Source organism: Periplaneta americana, chromosome 10, assembly GCF_040183065.1.
Source record: "Periplaneta americana isolate PAMFEO1 chromosome 10, P.americana_PAMFEO1_priV1, whole genome shotgun sequence".
Lineage (NCBI taxonomy): Eukaryota > Metazoa > Arthropoda > Insecta > Blattodea > Blattidae > Periplaneta > Periplaneta americana.
In genome coordinates this window covers 148,455,036-148,471,626 of record NC_091126.1, presented here as the reverse complement: position 1 = coordinate 148,471,626, position 16,591 = coordinate 148,455,036, and the positions used below count along the sequence as shown (strand labels likewise).

The window sequence follows — 16,591 nt, the reverse complement described above, 5'->3', positions numbered from 1 at the left end:
ATGCGTCGGAACTCTAAAAAGAACAAAAAGGAAATCCCAAACTCATTCTTGCCCAAGAGGCCTATATATATGAGAGGAGGTCATAAGCCGGATTAAGTGTAATCTGTCAAGAAGCTTCTCTCAACTACCAGAGGGGCGCCACAAGCAAGCAAAAAATTGCGGGAATTTCAAAAGACTTCTCTTCACCTCCCCACTGTAGTAGTATTAGTATTATTATTTACAATTTCAATTTCAAGACTTTCGCCGATAATTACTTAGAAATTCTCTGCACCTCGACGTGAATTATTTACAAGTTCTCTCTGTTACATTACTATTTATATCAGTATTTGAAATGTAACCATCCCTACTAAAATTATTATTTTTTTTTTTGTTGGAATAAAGATCTTGAGTCAACATCAACAGCATTTTCAGAACGTGATATGCCAGGAAGTGAAGGTAGGAAAAAGGCTGTGAAATATGAAATGAATTAGACATGACCAACCAAATCTGTTGTGGTTAGAACACATTAAATTTATTTAGGTAACAATATTTTTTTTTTCATAAACATACAAGATATTTTGTTACAGTTAACTTCCACTGTTTTATTGCAATACAGAAAAGATTTCATGATCTTAAATTCACTATTAGTACAATAATATAATTAATATAATATAATTAACATCACAGGAAAGTGTACAAAAAAAATCATATGTATACTTAAGTCTGTTGGAAATCAGAGATTATTTCATGAAAAAAAATTTAATGTCAGTTTATTTCATTTTCTTAAATGTCTAGATTTATTATTGTGCTAATGAAGAAGATAATTTCAAATCATCCTCAGTAGAAATCGGTGTCTGCAATGCTGTACTCTTATTGTCTTGTGCAAATAAATATTGATGTTTCAAATAAGCGGTTACAATGTGTTAAGTCTTGTGATGACATTGAAGGCACATACATTTTTTAAGATTAACACTTAATAGCATTATGCCAGTTTGTTCGTAATTTTCTACATTAAAGTCTAGACTGTGTATGGGAACATTGGACAGCAAGAGAGTTGATGGGTTTATTGAAAAAACTCAGCATTAGTTAACATTAAATTTTATATGTTACTGAACACTTTTAATAAGCTGCACTGATTAAAGAATTCATCCCAACCTATATCTAGCATCTACAACTGAATTTACTTCCTTTATGGTATGATTTGTTGTTTACCTTTGAAATATTCTACCTGCTAGTGTAACCGTCCTTGTGTTTAAATTATATGAAATGTTAGCTAGGATAATATAGGATCTTTCAAAGACTTTGTTTAATGTGTCGAGAAGATGGCTCCTGTGTTTGACACACAACCTTGGCCACAATCAATATCACACAATAGCAACTGTATATGAGCATAGGCTTAATAATCAAAAAGCTTACATTTTGCTTGGGGTAAAGCCAGATCAACCATTTTATTCAGCAAATGGTCAGATAATTGTGGACTTCTTTTACACAAACCATCTCTTAAAATGTACACGAAATATGTCGAAAAAGTATAACGTAATAGTTTACGACTGAAATAGCAAAATGGAAACATATAGGTCTATAGTATACAAATTTGATAAAGATAACCAGTTTCAGTTAACAAGAATTAATGATAAACATGTGTATGCAAGTGTATTGAGACTGATGACAGTAAGGGCTGCAGCATGGACTTAAGCCATTCAGTAGCTGCAGACATTTCTTGCTAGCCAAGACTGGCAGTACATGCAGGAGATGCAACACATAGAGCAGAATTTGTAGGAAACATGGACAAGACATTTGATTCACTGAATGGAAGTACAGTTTCGAGAATAGGAAGACAGTATGTGTGGCTGTGGAAGAAAAGTCTATGCATGTATCCATCTGGAATGAAATGGTGAATTTTTAGTACTGTCAAATTTATAAATAGTGACAAACTATGCATGTGCCACCCACATCTGGTTGGATTTATGACTTAAATGGAGCAAAATTACTGTAGGAAGTTGTTAAAAATGTATACTGATATGCATTTGCTCTTAATTTGTAGTATTAATCAAGATTACTAGAAATTTACTTTTGCATAATTAGAAATAAGGATGGTAGAACAAGCCAGATAACTCTTCTTGCAATGATATTCAGTACAGTAATCGGGCATTGCTGCTCAAAATAATGTCATTTTCTAGTAACAAGTGAAATTGTGAAAGAGGTTAATAGCTTGTGAGGAATCTTTTAATTTCTCTGATGATGATAATGAGCTCGTGAATGCAAATGCATTATAATATATTGCTGGTTATATTGCTAAGAAGGCATGTGATGCTAAACAGTGTGTTAATTGTCGTGCAGCTCTTGCAGACAATGAAAAATACAAGAGGGCATAACATGTATGTTCAAGGAATATGAAAAAGTAACCGAAGATCCTCAGTTGCCATCGACGTATTTATTAGAATGTAACATTGATGACCAAGATGTTTCATAATGGCTTAGAAAATCTGCTGTCACAGAATGATGTAATAAAGCAATTTAATGAGCTTGATTCATAATAGTGTTAATTTTGATTTTCTTTCATGCTGTAACTATGACTGCAAAAATTATTTTTTTTCTCACTACAATGTTAAATCAATGCAAGACTCAGAAAACAGAATGAAGAATGTCTTCTGATGTAAAAAAAAAATAAGAAAACAAAAACCATCTGCACCAATGAACTGCTAACATAAAATAGCATAAATATAATATGAAATTACATTGTATAAGACTCCAGTTTATTGATGCAGAACTTTTTTAATTTCCTTTGTTTTTTTGTTGTCATCACTTGGCAGTTTTTCATTCATTTTCCATAATCTTGCATGAATCAGCACTCGTGTGAACAATGAAATCAAATATCTTTTACAATCAGAATTAGAAGTAGGTGCAAGAAAATCAGAACAAACTTCATCCTGAATAAGGTTAGTAAATCTCTGTACGACATCAGGCTTGAACATCAGGTTTCCAAAGTTATTATCAAACTCATGTGTCATATATTCAACACATTTAAGTAAATTCGCAGAATACTTTTTGAACATGTTTCGTGTACTTTTAATCAAGTGTGGAGTGTAAAGTGTGGAATGTAAAAAAAAAAAATGCCACAATTTTCCTGTCATTTACTGTAAAGGAGGGCTCATCTGTAGTAACTCCCAATAAATGATACCCTTTTTGTTGTTAGAGCCCTGATCACAAACAGTAGCTACTACTTTTAAACCAATGCTACTCAGCTTCTCTATTGCTTTGCCAATGAGTTCAACTAATGTATTGTCAGGGGTGCTTGAATGTGCTAAGAAAGAGCCCGAAACTTGTTTGTGATTACTGCAAATACCTCTAACCATAAACAAAAGACCTTGGTTGGCTATTTTATCTGATGAATAATTGCTAGAATACCTCTCGAAGCCATCTACAATGTCTTCATTACTACTGCAGCATAAGTTTTCCTTTAAAGACATTTCATCCCACATAAGGCAACACAGTTTGTCAGTCTCAGTCATCTTACTACAGGCATTCCATAGTATGTCAAATAGTTTATCACTAAAACCAACATCAGTAACATACTTTTGCAATACTCTAAGCAATGTAGACTTTGAAGGGAAATTTAATAACTTCCTAATCATCCTATAGCAACTTGGGCTCTGTAAATAAATGTTGTTTGCATTTCCAGTGACCACCGATTTCCTCTGTACACACCATGCATCTGAAGAGATGCAATTTCTTACCAGTTCATATAATGGTCCAGGAACCTTACTCTTTATACATGCAAGGGCAGTGTGTATCTTCGGTTCTTTCTGCGAAGTCTTGAGAACTCTTCCTCTCAGACGATGCAATTGTACTTGAAGGCTGCGAATTTTTCTCCTCTTCGGCGTTACCGTCAATCCCCCCATAGTCTCCGCAGCTCTTGAGCAGCCTCTTCCCACTCCATGTGACTTGGCCCTGCAGAATCTGTATAAAACAAAACACCAGAAAATATATAATTATAAACTAACAGTAAGAGTAAGCAGGCCTATAACATCACGAATAGAGGTTGCAGTTGTGGGGTCTACTAAGCCCAATATGGGACTACTTATCTTTCCCTATAAATAACAATTACAGAATCTCCAATTATGACAGAATTTATGAGCATAGTTCTGAAGCATTAAAATTGCATATCATTGGCTAATTTTAAAAATCTTGTAACTGCATTTCAGGAAATTGCACAAAAGAACAAAAGAACTTATTATTTTTATATCCCAGCTAAGAATTGTTATGCATTTTTTACATACAAACTGTAGAAGAATTTTCATACTAACGAGGTGTTATCAGTAGACGCATTTTAAAAATAGTTATACACAGATTTCAACATTCCGGAAAATTTGGACTTTGTTTTAGAAGTAAGCCGATGATACCTAAAAAGTATACGATTAAATAATTTACTTTGACTTGATGGAGATAGCCTGAACTTTGCAAGGTATGACTTCTCTATTCAGATGTGTCCAGAGGGTACTTGTGAAATACTTATCTTCAAAATGGTCCGCGCACACCCGAAAGTTGTTGTACAATTTCTTGGGCACTTTCACCATTAGGTCTTCTCTGCCAATTGCTTCTAGCCATGCCTTGCATTTGAAATCAAAAAAGAGAATAAAATATAAATATAAATGATAAGCACAGCGACACCATTTCGTGGTACTTTGTAAAATCACTCGGATAAGCTAGAAAATGAAAAAAGACCTGCTCCAATGACCTTAAAGGTAAAATACTAATAATTACTCCATTTGTAATGCATTTTTGGAGAAAAACACTCATAATTTACGATAACATTTTAATAGCAAAGCTGAAAAACTTGCAAGCTCAAAATTATAATTTAGAGGAACAGAAATAATGTCGTTTTCAATGTTTTCCCGCTTAGCTATTCATTTGTAAAAATACGATGTGAATCAAACAAATGTAAATGTAGGCCTAACAAAAAATTAATATTGTTAGCCTTTTCATATGCCGAAAATTTATAGTAAAACGGTGTATTACCGTGGCTTACTGCATCTGTTCTCTTCGATTTTCTACCTTATCTGAGTGAGTTTATAAAGTGATACGAAATGACGTGCATGTGATCATGGCGTATGTGATGTATCATTCGTACTTTGCCGCACCACAGACGACAGAAAAAAAATTACTTCAGTAAATAACCTCTAAAATTGTAGCAAACCAAGTAAATCAAACTTCAGTGTCGTGTGCGGCAAGGTACCGGAGTTTCAGTAAAAACAATAAACTGATAGATCTTTCTCTTGAAAAATATCTCCCACATGTTATCGGGTACCTACTGTTAATTAGACCAATGCATATTACATAAATTATATATATATATATATATATAATATATTTAAATAATAAAGTGGGGAGTGTAAGGATATGTATAAATTAAATATTAGTATCCGGCTATTCATGCATTATGATGCACGTGGCTAGAAAAATCAACAATACATCAAGTTAGTTTAAATGATAATATTAATACATTGTAAATGAAAACTCACCTTTCACTATCTCCCGATATTTTGAAGAAACACTGGCAAATTCTTCGGGTGGCTGTGCTTCCGATTCTTGCACTCGAAATATTCGCATTTTGAGTAACTGCACAACACACCAAACAAATTCAAAATGTCTTCCCTCTTCCCTCTTGTGTTTTCCTTTGCCTTCCTTATTCAGGACTGACAACTTAAACCAAAAGCAAGCATGCTCATTTTCCATTTCCTGGAGTTTGAATTCAGTGATGCAATGTTGGTAAGAAACGATGGTAGCATTCGTAGTGCTGGTTGAATGAGTTAGCAGCGGTTAACAAGGAAAAGGATAGGATTGAATCCCTCTGTTATATTATTAGTCCTCTTGTTCTTGCCTAATAGATCAAGGCTACTAGGCAGTGACATATACGCCTTCCAGGAAGACATCACTTTACTTTCACATGTTCCTAAGAAAGGCAAAGCAGTTATACTAGTTTCATCAATGCATCATAGTGTAGAAACTGACCATACAAACAACAAACCAGAGATAATATATTTATATAATTTGACGAAAGGAGGAGTGGACAGCATAGATAAGAAATGTTCCATATACAGTTCAAATCGGCGCACAAATAGATGCCTATGGCTGTCTTTTATATGTTATTGGACATAAGCACCATCAACGCCTATATATACTGCATCAGAGCTACAAAAAGAACGAAAAGCAGACTCGCTTTGACTTCATGAAAAAGCTGGCCGATTCTCTTGTCATACCGCATATCACCAGAAGATTAGAAATGTCAAGAAGCCTTTCGTCAGAATTACGTTGCTGCATGGAGCACGTAATTTCTTTCAAGAGGAAACGACAAGATTCTGGACCAAGTGCCAATGAAAATTTAACTGCAGAGCATCTGGAGGTCAAGAAAACTTGCTATCTCTGCCCTCCAAAGTTGAAAAGAAAGACATTTTTCCTGTGTTTGCGTTGCCAGAAGCCAATATGCCTACAGTGTGCAAAGAAGGTGTGCAAAAGTTGTGTAAAAAATGTGAAAGACTAAATAAACCCACAATATGGTGTGTAATACTACTGTAAATGACATTTTAGTCATTAATGTGGTGTATAATACTTCTATAAATGACTTTAAAGACTTTAAAGTCATTAAAGTATTTGAAAAACAGTTTTTCAGTCGTCTGAAGTTATTTAGAGTGTTCATAATTTAATAATAGAGATGTTTATCGCGAGCAGTACCACATACCACCAACACCGGTTAAAAGGTAGGAAAATGCAACACCAACTAAAGGTTAAAGAAAAACCACTAGAGAAACATTCGACATACAAGTTGCGTGATACAGCAAAACTCAGGCATTTGATTTTTAAAAGCTGCTTGTTTCGAAATTTTATAGAAAGCACTTCTGATAATGTATATATTTTTTACACAGATGATAATAAAATATTATATTATTACCGTTCCCTCATCTGATCTGCCTCGAAATAAATGAAATAACACAGGGCCCTCCAGATCACTAACACATGAGGCACCACAGAGTTCATCATAGATGGCTGTGCCTTCTTTATTCGATGTAACAATACAGAATAGTTGGTTTTTATTTACTACAAATGTGAAGTATCTGTCTTCTTCCCACAACGTAAGCTAGAGAATAATTCTGTGAATGGACACAAGTCTGTGTTTCTGAGTCTCTTTGTTCTGTTACACTTGCCAGTGGTGTAATAATGTCCATTTCCCGCAAGTGAAAAGTGATGACTACTTGTTGACAACCCAGGTCCAATACCCAATGTGCTTAAAACCCCACGAAACGACACACGACACTTGCCACAGCCAACCAGGCAGCCAGACGGCTTCTACGGAAACGAGTAGCCCACCACTTTGTTGGTAACAGGTTACGAGTCTCCCTAGCGCCACTACAAAAACGTGACTAGAACTGAACTGACCAGAGCACTGGACTCTCCACCTCTCATTAACATCTGCGAGGCATGGTGCTAACTTCACTTCATTCATTTCAATCACTATTCAACTGTCAACGTTTACATGTTTCATATTACCATTTACAGGGGAAAATACACTACTGGTAGATGAGAGGGCAAACGGCTTTTAGCTGGGAACCTCGATCTAATGTTAGTGAATTGCAAGTCGGGAACCAATGGAGGCGTGGGATGCTTACCCTGCCTGCCATTTTAAACATCATTCTTTCTTCGTCCCCTTTCATTCATTCATTCAATGTGCTTAAGAATTCTTCCTGCCTCTCTTGGGGGTGCTGTTTAGCAACTCATATGATCCTTATAATCCCTTCTGATAAAAAATCAAAACAAAGAAGTGATTATTATATGTTTTCTATTTGATCCGTGGTCGAGATATTCGAGCTTTTCTCTTTATTATTTTTAATATGGATATGACTCCAATCTTGACGGAACAGGATGGATAAAGCGAGAGCAGAGTATTTTTCAAGGTGTCTACCCCTTTCTACCCAGCACTGTTATGATACTGTCACTATTCTACCTAGAATCATGACGATGCAAAATCCTACATGGCGTTTATAACAACCGAAATGACTGAATGTTGTACTCATTCGTTTCTTTTATTTTATTTGGTTATTTTACGATGCTGTATCAACATCTAGGTTATTTAGCGTCTGAGTGAAATGAAAGTGATAATGCCGGTGAAATGAGTCCGGGATCCAGCACCGAAAGTTACACAGCATTTGCTTGTATTGGGTTGAGGGAAAACCCCGGATAAAACCTCAACCAGTTAACTTGCCCGACCAGGATTCGAAACCGGGCCACCTAGTTTCGCGGGCAGATGCGCTGACCGTTACTCCACAGATGTGGGCTACTCATTCGTGTTTAACACTTGTTTTACTGATCTCATTTTTATTCATGTTATGGTGACTGGGTTCATTTTGACCCCATTACTTTTTAAGGGAATTTGAATACTTTTTTTTTTAATTTTGTTTCCAGACAATAATGCTATTTGAAAATTTTTTACACTTGACACACAAAGTAGATAATTTCAATCATATACATTTTTCCCTCCGAATCGCAATCTCATTTCAATGCAACCAAACTATTTTGATCACTTCTCGCATATCAGTATTTGGATGAGTTTTTCTGTGTGATCCTTGCAAAGCTATTCATATTTGAATTCATTGATTATATTTCCAGTCTGTTTTCCTAGCTGGAAGAGTAATAAAGATTTAAAAATAATAAATGGAATGAGCTGTTAGTAAGGGGATTTTATTTTTAAATTATTGCAATTTTTTTACTATACCATTACCACATTAAAGTACAAATGTATTGACATTCTTGGATACTAGACGACTCACAGATATCGTAAGGAAAAAGAATTGATTGTGGAGTTAAATTTCACACACGAAATAATGGTCGAAAGTTGCTGCGAAGTGCAGTCAGAGATGAGCTGGGTTAGGAGTGGTAGGCAGCAGTGAGGGGCGCCACATGCACCTCACTTCCGAGCGTTCCACTTACTTACAGATAAAAAGCTAGTTTCGTAACATCGAATCAATAAGAGGTTAGGTTAGGATAAGATATTTTGATTTTTTTTATTTCTTTTATTGGGTTATTTTACGACGCTGTATCAACATCTAGGTTATTTAGCGTCTGAATGATATGAAGGTGATAATGCCGCTGAAATGAGTCTGGGGTCCAACACTGAAAGTTACCCAGCATTTGCTCGTATTGGGTTGAGGGAAAACCTCGGAAAAAACCTCAACCAGGTAACTTGTCCCGCCCGGGATTCGAAACCGGTCAAATAGATTTCGCGGCCAGACGTGCTGACTTTTACTCTACAGGTGTGGACTAGGATAAGATAGTTTAGTGTTTTACTATGCCTTCCATATACTCACAATTGTCAAGGAATGTGCCCTTTCTTGCAAGGCATACCAAAATTCTAAACTAACCTAACCCCAACACTGATTCAACTTTTCGAAAAATCTCTTATGTTCGAATCAGTGAGTGGTTATGTTAGGTAAGGTTAAGTTAGGTTATATTAGATTATGTTTTTCGTATGCTTTGCATATATTGGCAATTGTCTAAGAATATGCCCCTTCTTCCAAGACATGTCAAAAGTCTGAACTAACCTTACCTAACCTAATGTAACCGAACCTATGAATCTGTAAGAAATGGCACGGAAATGTGATTCATGTCTTTCCATTACCTGCTACTTACACCTTCGACATCATACATTCGCAGGAACTTTCAACTCTTATATTCGGTGTGAAATCCATGTTGGCATTTTTTTTCGCGTACGATACATATGACTTGACTTCAACCCAAGGATGTTAATGCATTTTCAAGTTAATACTACGAAGCATACAATGTGACAATACAAAAAAAAAAAATTTTCAGGAAGGAAAAGAAATAATTTAAATGTCGATAAGCCTACACTGATCCCAGATGATGCTATCTATGTTTACCGGATTTACCTGTGTTTTTTCTACAGTATTACTTCATATCCAGATATAGGACCAATGATTTTTAATTAATTGTTTTTCCTCTTGAAAAATTATGTCGTACAGTGCCGCATAAGATGTTTAATAAGTTCAATGACAATTTGTACTATAACGTGATAACGCTATAGTAAAGAAGAATTTAATAATGTAACAAAGTAGTATTTATACTGTGTGTGAAAAACAAGTTGCTAAATATTATATATGTACTGGGAGGGGCTTGAAGAAGAAATACATGTCCTGTCAGAATTTTAAATTTTACAGCTTCAATAAATATATATAATTAAAATATTATATATGGCCAGATTACATATTCCAATCACTTAGTAAACAAATCTTTAAAGTACAAATGTATTTCCATTCTTGGATCCTGTATGACTCACAAATATCGCAAAAAAAAAAAAGAAAGAAATTGAGGGCAGACCCCAATATCACACCCAAATAATGGTTGAAAATCTCTGTGAAATTGGTGGTCTGTGGGGTGAAGCTGTCAAGAGGAATCACACCATCAGGGTGAAAGGTGTAGGCGGTAGTGAGGGGCAGCACAAAATCAACTCACTTCCGCAATTTCCCTTACATAGATAGAAAAAGCTGGAATCGTAAGGTCGAATCAATGACAGGTTAGGTTAGGTTAGGTTAGGATTTTTCTATGCCTACTATATACTCATAGTTGTTTAAGAATATGGCCTTTCTTCAAAGGCATTACAAAACCTAAAGTAATCTAACCAATAACTGATTCAACCTTACGAATTCTCGCTTTCGTAATTAGGTACATGTTAGTTTAGGTTAGAATATGCTTCTGTTTCTTGCATGTATTCGCAATTGTCTTAGAATGTGCCCTTTGTTCCAAGGAATACCAAAAGCATAAACTAATTTAAGCTGTCACTGTTTCAACTTCACGAGTACTCTCTCTGGTGCAATTAGTGACAGGTCAGGTTAGATTAAGCTTTTCCTATGCTCTGCGCATATTGGAAATTATCTATGAATGTTCTCTTTCTTCAAACTCATACGGAAAGCCTAAAGTAACCTTTCCTGATTCGACCTTAAGAAAACTCGCCTTTTTTCTATGAATCAGTAAGTAAAGGCACTGAAATTTGACGCATGAACAACTTTTACTTGCCACCTATTCTGGCACGTCGCACTTTCAGATCAATTTAGGCCCTATTTTCATTCTGAAATAGGACTCGGTACTTTTTTTCTTACATTCTTACTCAGTCATTTAACAAAGTAGCCTACATGTGTGATAAACAAGTTGTTAGATAGTTTATATGTAGTCAGAACAGATTAAAAGACAAATACATTGCCTGCCAAAATATTATTTCGACATTATCAATAAATATATAATTAAAATATATGTTGTGGGTTCATAGTGTACCAACTTAGTAAACAAAGGATAAATAATTAATAGTATTTTGTAATCTCTGTTGGCGGGCAGAAAGGCTTAAATCACTTTATTCAAAATTTACAAACATTAAAAGAACTGTTGTAAATCCGAAAAGTAACACATGTTTCGGCTATTTCATAATTTCCTTCATTTTTGGCGCTGCAGGTTCTGTGATCTCTTTTAGTAAATAGGCTTAATGAATGGATTTAAAATTAAAATCTTACATCACAAAAATTAATGACACAAGCCCTTTTCCCTGCCCACCAGAAATACGGTATGTATACCCGTGGCACAAAACCAGTGAAAAGTGAATACATTGGTTAGATTAAATCTTTTAATTGTGACATTCATTCATTCATTCATTCATTCATTCATTCATTCATTCATTCATTCATTCATTTATTCATTTAATCTTCTGCCCAAGGGCAGGTCTTTCACTGCAAACCCAGCTTTCTCCAGTCTTTCCTATTTTCTGCCTTCTTCTTTGTTTGCTCATGTGATCCATATATCTTAATGAAGTCTATCATCTGATATCTTCTTGTACCTCGAACTCTTCTCCCGTTCACCATTCCTTCCAATGCATCCTTCAAAAGGCAGTTTCTTCTTAACCAGTGACCCAGCGAATTCGGTTTCCTCTTCCTGATCAGTTTCAGCATCATTCTTTCTTCAACCACTCTTTCCAACACAGCTTCATTTCTTATTCTGTCGGAAAGACTCATCATGCCATGTTTGCCATTTTTCTTAGGAAAGATAAATGTGGTAGCTTCCCATTGTTTTCCGCACACCACTCTCTCTTTCGCATCTTAAAAAAATATCACAGGGGGCCACAGTGTGGAGGTGAGGATAGAGGATTTGACTAGTTAGGCCTTTCCGACTTAACCAAAATTCACCCCAAGTGTTAAATATTAGTTATATCAGGGTTTTTGACATGATCAGAGACCAGGAAACACCAAATAGCATTTTCCCTCCCATTGTGATATTTTAGTATTCAAAATCCTGTATATAACAGAGTACTGAGTTTGAATTCGAACGTTTTCTCTTCAAGACGTCTGATGCAAATGCCTTGTGCCACTTAATCAAGGCCCAAGTGACACATTGTACTCATAATGCTGATTACTGTTGAAACAAATCTTTTCATGTCATAATATAAACTGTGTATTCCGTTTTAATTGTGACGTTTTCATTCATAATGTCCGGATGCATAATGGCAAAGTTGTGTAGAAGCTGGGGGTATAGGAAGGAAATGTTACAGTGACACAACGGAGGGGAGAAATGGGAGGACATTCTTCACTCAGTATATTATAACTGCAATAACGCGTTATAAGATAATGTATGTAAATATCTTTCCATTTTTATGTTGTAATATTTGCAAGTAGAAAGTTGAACCACTTGTTTATGAGTGTATAGACATGTATCCAATAGTTCTAGTGTTAGGGACACCTACCCAGATTGAATATTCAGTTCGGGTACACCAGCACAACATGAAAAATTATTGAATTCACTTATGACTTATGAAGGCAATGGGAACTTTTTTCTTCAATGACTGTATCCATTTCTGTCATATAGCTGGTTTTATGTAACTGCTTGCTGAATTTGTCTCGGTTCCTAGAATTAGTTCTAAATGTTGTAAGTTTCAAGAATAAATATTTTCAGAACAAGAAATAACATACATATATTTGGAAACTATATACGTCTTTATTCTTTAATATTGCTGTTGACATATTACAAAAATTAAAGCCAATATAGCCCAAAGCAATCGTGTTTATTGTTATATTGTCGTTTGCTGCCCAAATATGTAGGCAGTCAGGACAAGAGTAAGATATGCCTGAAACCTTGAAACACATCTACGATTACTGATATAGTCGCATAGTCTCTCCCCTCTCTATGCTGAAAGTGTAAAGACAACAATGTAACATGGTATTCAGAAAGAATTTTAAAATGTAGAACTTTCAACCCAAAAGTACAGAATTAAGCACATAATTTTCTCATTGGGAGCCTTGTCAATATTGAATGCATCATTGGTTATTATTAGGGCTTTGAAAAGGGATCGGTTAAAGGTAGTGATGGTACCGAGTGTAGCTGCGACGGATGGAATGAGGTGAATTTCCCCTACAACTTGACATAAGCAGCATTCAGTCTGTACGGCTGCTTATGTCAAGTTGTTGGGGAAGGTCACCCCATTCCACCCACTGCAGCTATACTCAATACCATCACTACCTTTAACTGCTCCCTTTTCATAGCCCTAGTCATTAGGTAGTTAGCATTAGATATCATTTAAGTTGTGCTTACATTTAAATCGAATTTGCAGAGAGTTATCAGCGTAGTGCAATATAGCTTTAAAATTTTCGATGAATTGCTTTTAAATTGTGTTTTCGGCATGTGTAAGAAAAGTGAAATCGCTTGTACAGCATTTCATGTTTCTGAAAGTGAAAAATTGAAGCACTGTGCCACCTCGTAGCATCGACATATTTCTTTGAAATCATACCTTCTTTGCAGTTGAGAATTTTTTTTTTAAATTAATCAAAATTTCATCAAAGAATTGAGGTAGATTAATGTTTGTAGGTCGCAGATTTCTTTATATTATGAATTGGCTTAAAAACATTTTATGCATTCAGTGTCACTTCATATGTTGTTAATGTACCATATTCCTATGTGACCACCAATGATGCAGACTGATATTAATAATGGAATATCAGTTCGTATTTCAAGTTTTGTTTTTCATTTCCTAACTTTAATATGGGGAACAAAAACATGTTTCGAAGATCCCATTCGGGAGAGTGGGACAAATTTTCGCGAAAGGCGATGTTCACATGTATTAATGGACGTATGACGACCTGTGGCCTACAAGCTGACAATACGAGTTGTATGGCTTTCTTATTCTTCATATATTTTCAGTTGGAGACCTATTAGTATTACTAAATCAGGACTTATTCAGTATGTTATTTTAATCTAATACACTCTGATCTCATTAAACAGAACTACAGCCATAAATTCAAACTAACAAGCCAACAAATGTCTTCACAAAGAAATACATAACCACATGGCTTGGTTTGTGTAAACTGTAAGCAGGATATGGATCATAAGTGTTTTGTTGATGCCTCTTGTTAATTGAAACTTTTCTGAAAATCTGCCAGTGGAATACATGTGAAATATTTCTTCAGAAGTAAGAGTGTAGAAGTTCACCGATGTGGAGTAATTGTTAACATGTATAATAGTGAAACATCTTGGCCTGGAGTAAGATCCTTTTTTGGACAGTTTTCCTTATTGAGTTATACCGTTATTTTCCCTCAACACATCAAAAGGAAGTGCTACTTAAATTTCGGAGCTGGACCCTGCACTCATCTTGCTAACATCATCACCTTCATGTCACTCATATGCTAGATGAATACAGCAGTTGAGAGGGCGTCGTAAAATAACTTGATTAAAGAAAAAAACACTAGAGAAACATTCGACATACAAGGTGCGTAATAGAGCACAACTCAGCCATTTGAATTTTAAGTGCTACTAGTTTTGAAATTTTATAGAAAGCGCTTCTGTTACGGTATATATTTTTTACACAGACGATAATAAAATATTATATTATTACCATTCCCTCGTGTGATCTGCCTCGAAATAAATGAAATAAGACATGGGTCTCCAGATCACTAACACATGAGGCACCACAGAGTTCATCATAGATGGCTGTGTCTTCTTTATTGGATGTAACAATACAGAATAGTTGGATTTTATTTACTATAAATGTGAAGTATTTGTTTTCTTCCCACAACGTAAGCTAGAAAATAATTCCGTGAATGGAAACAAGTCTGTGTTTCTGAGTCCCTTTGTTCTGTTACACTTGCCAGTGGTGTAATACTGTCCATTTCCCGCAAGTGAAAAGTGATGAATACTTGTTGACAACCCAGGTCGAATAGCCAAGGTGCTTAAGAATTCCTGCTCTCCTATTAAGCGAGTCCTATTTCAGTCCCCCTTCCCGTCTGATAAAAAAAAAAAAAAAAAAGTAAGAAAATATGACCCGAATGTGGACGGAACATTTTTTTTTTTTTTTTTTTGTAAATTATTACCCCTTTCTACCCAGCACTGTTATACTGTCACTACTCAGCCTACAATCATCAGAACTCTGCAAAATCCTAGATGGCGTTCATAACAACTAAAATGACTGAAAGTTGTACTCATTCGTGTTTAACACTTGTTTTACTGATCTAATTTATATTCAAGTTATAGTAACTGGGTACATTTTGAACCCATTATTTTTTAATGTAATTTGAATACTTTTTTAAAATTTCGTTTGAAGACAATAATGTTATTTTCACATTTTACACTTGACACACAAAGTAGATAATTCCAATCATATTCATTTTTCCTTCAGAATCGCAATTTGATTTGAAAGCAACCAAACTATTTTGATCAATTCTCGCATATTAGTATTTGGTTGAGTGTTTCTGCGTGATAATTGCAAAGCTATTCATATTTGAATACATTGTTTATATTTCGATTCTGTTTTCCTAGTTGGAAGAGTAATAAAGATATTAAAATAATAAATGGAGTGAGCTGTTACTAAGTGGGTTTTATTTTTAAATTATTAGATTTTCTTTACTATAGCGTTACCACATTCAAGTACAAATCTATTGACATTCTTGGATACTAGATGGTTCACAGATATCGTAACGAAAAATAACTGAGTGTGGACTCAAATTTCACACTCAAAATAATGGTCGAAATTTGCTGTGAAGTGCAGTCAGAGGTGAGATCGGTTAGGAGTTGTAGGCAGCAGTGAGGGGCAGCACGTACACCTCACTTCCAAGCATTCCACTTACTTACAGATAAAAAGCTAGTTTCGTTACATCGATTCAATGAGAGGTTAGGCTGGAACAAGTTATTATTATTTTTTTTGTTTTGGGGGGGAGGTGTTATTTTACGACTCTGTATGAACATCTGAGGTTATTTAGCGTCTGAATGATATAAAGGTGATAATGTCGGTGAAATGAGTCCGGGGTCCAACAGCGAAAGTTACGCACCATTTACTCATATTGGGTTGAGGGGAAACCCCGGAAAAAACCTTAACCAGGTAACTTGTCCTCACCGGGATACGAATCCGGGTCACCTGCTTTCATGGCCAGATGCGCGAACTGTTACTCCATAGGTGTGGACTAGGATAAAATAGTTTAGTGTTTTACTATGCCTTGCATATACTCACAATTGTCAAGGAATGAGTTCTTTCTTGCGAGGCATGCCAAAATCCTAATCTAACCTAACCCAACACTGATTC

At 35.3% G+C, this 16,591-nt stretch overlaps 1 protein-coding gene across 1 annotated transcript in view; it reads right to left on the bottom strand.

The window, feature by feature from the left end:
* Positions 1 to 16,591, bottom strand: part of LOC138707745 (uncharacterized) — a 559,377-nt gene that overhangs the window by 64,434 nt on the left and 478,352 nt on the right. The gene's annotated exons all lie outside the window — the stretch shown is intronic.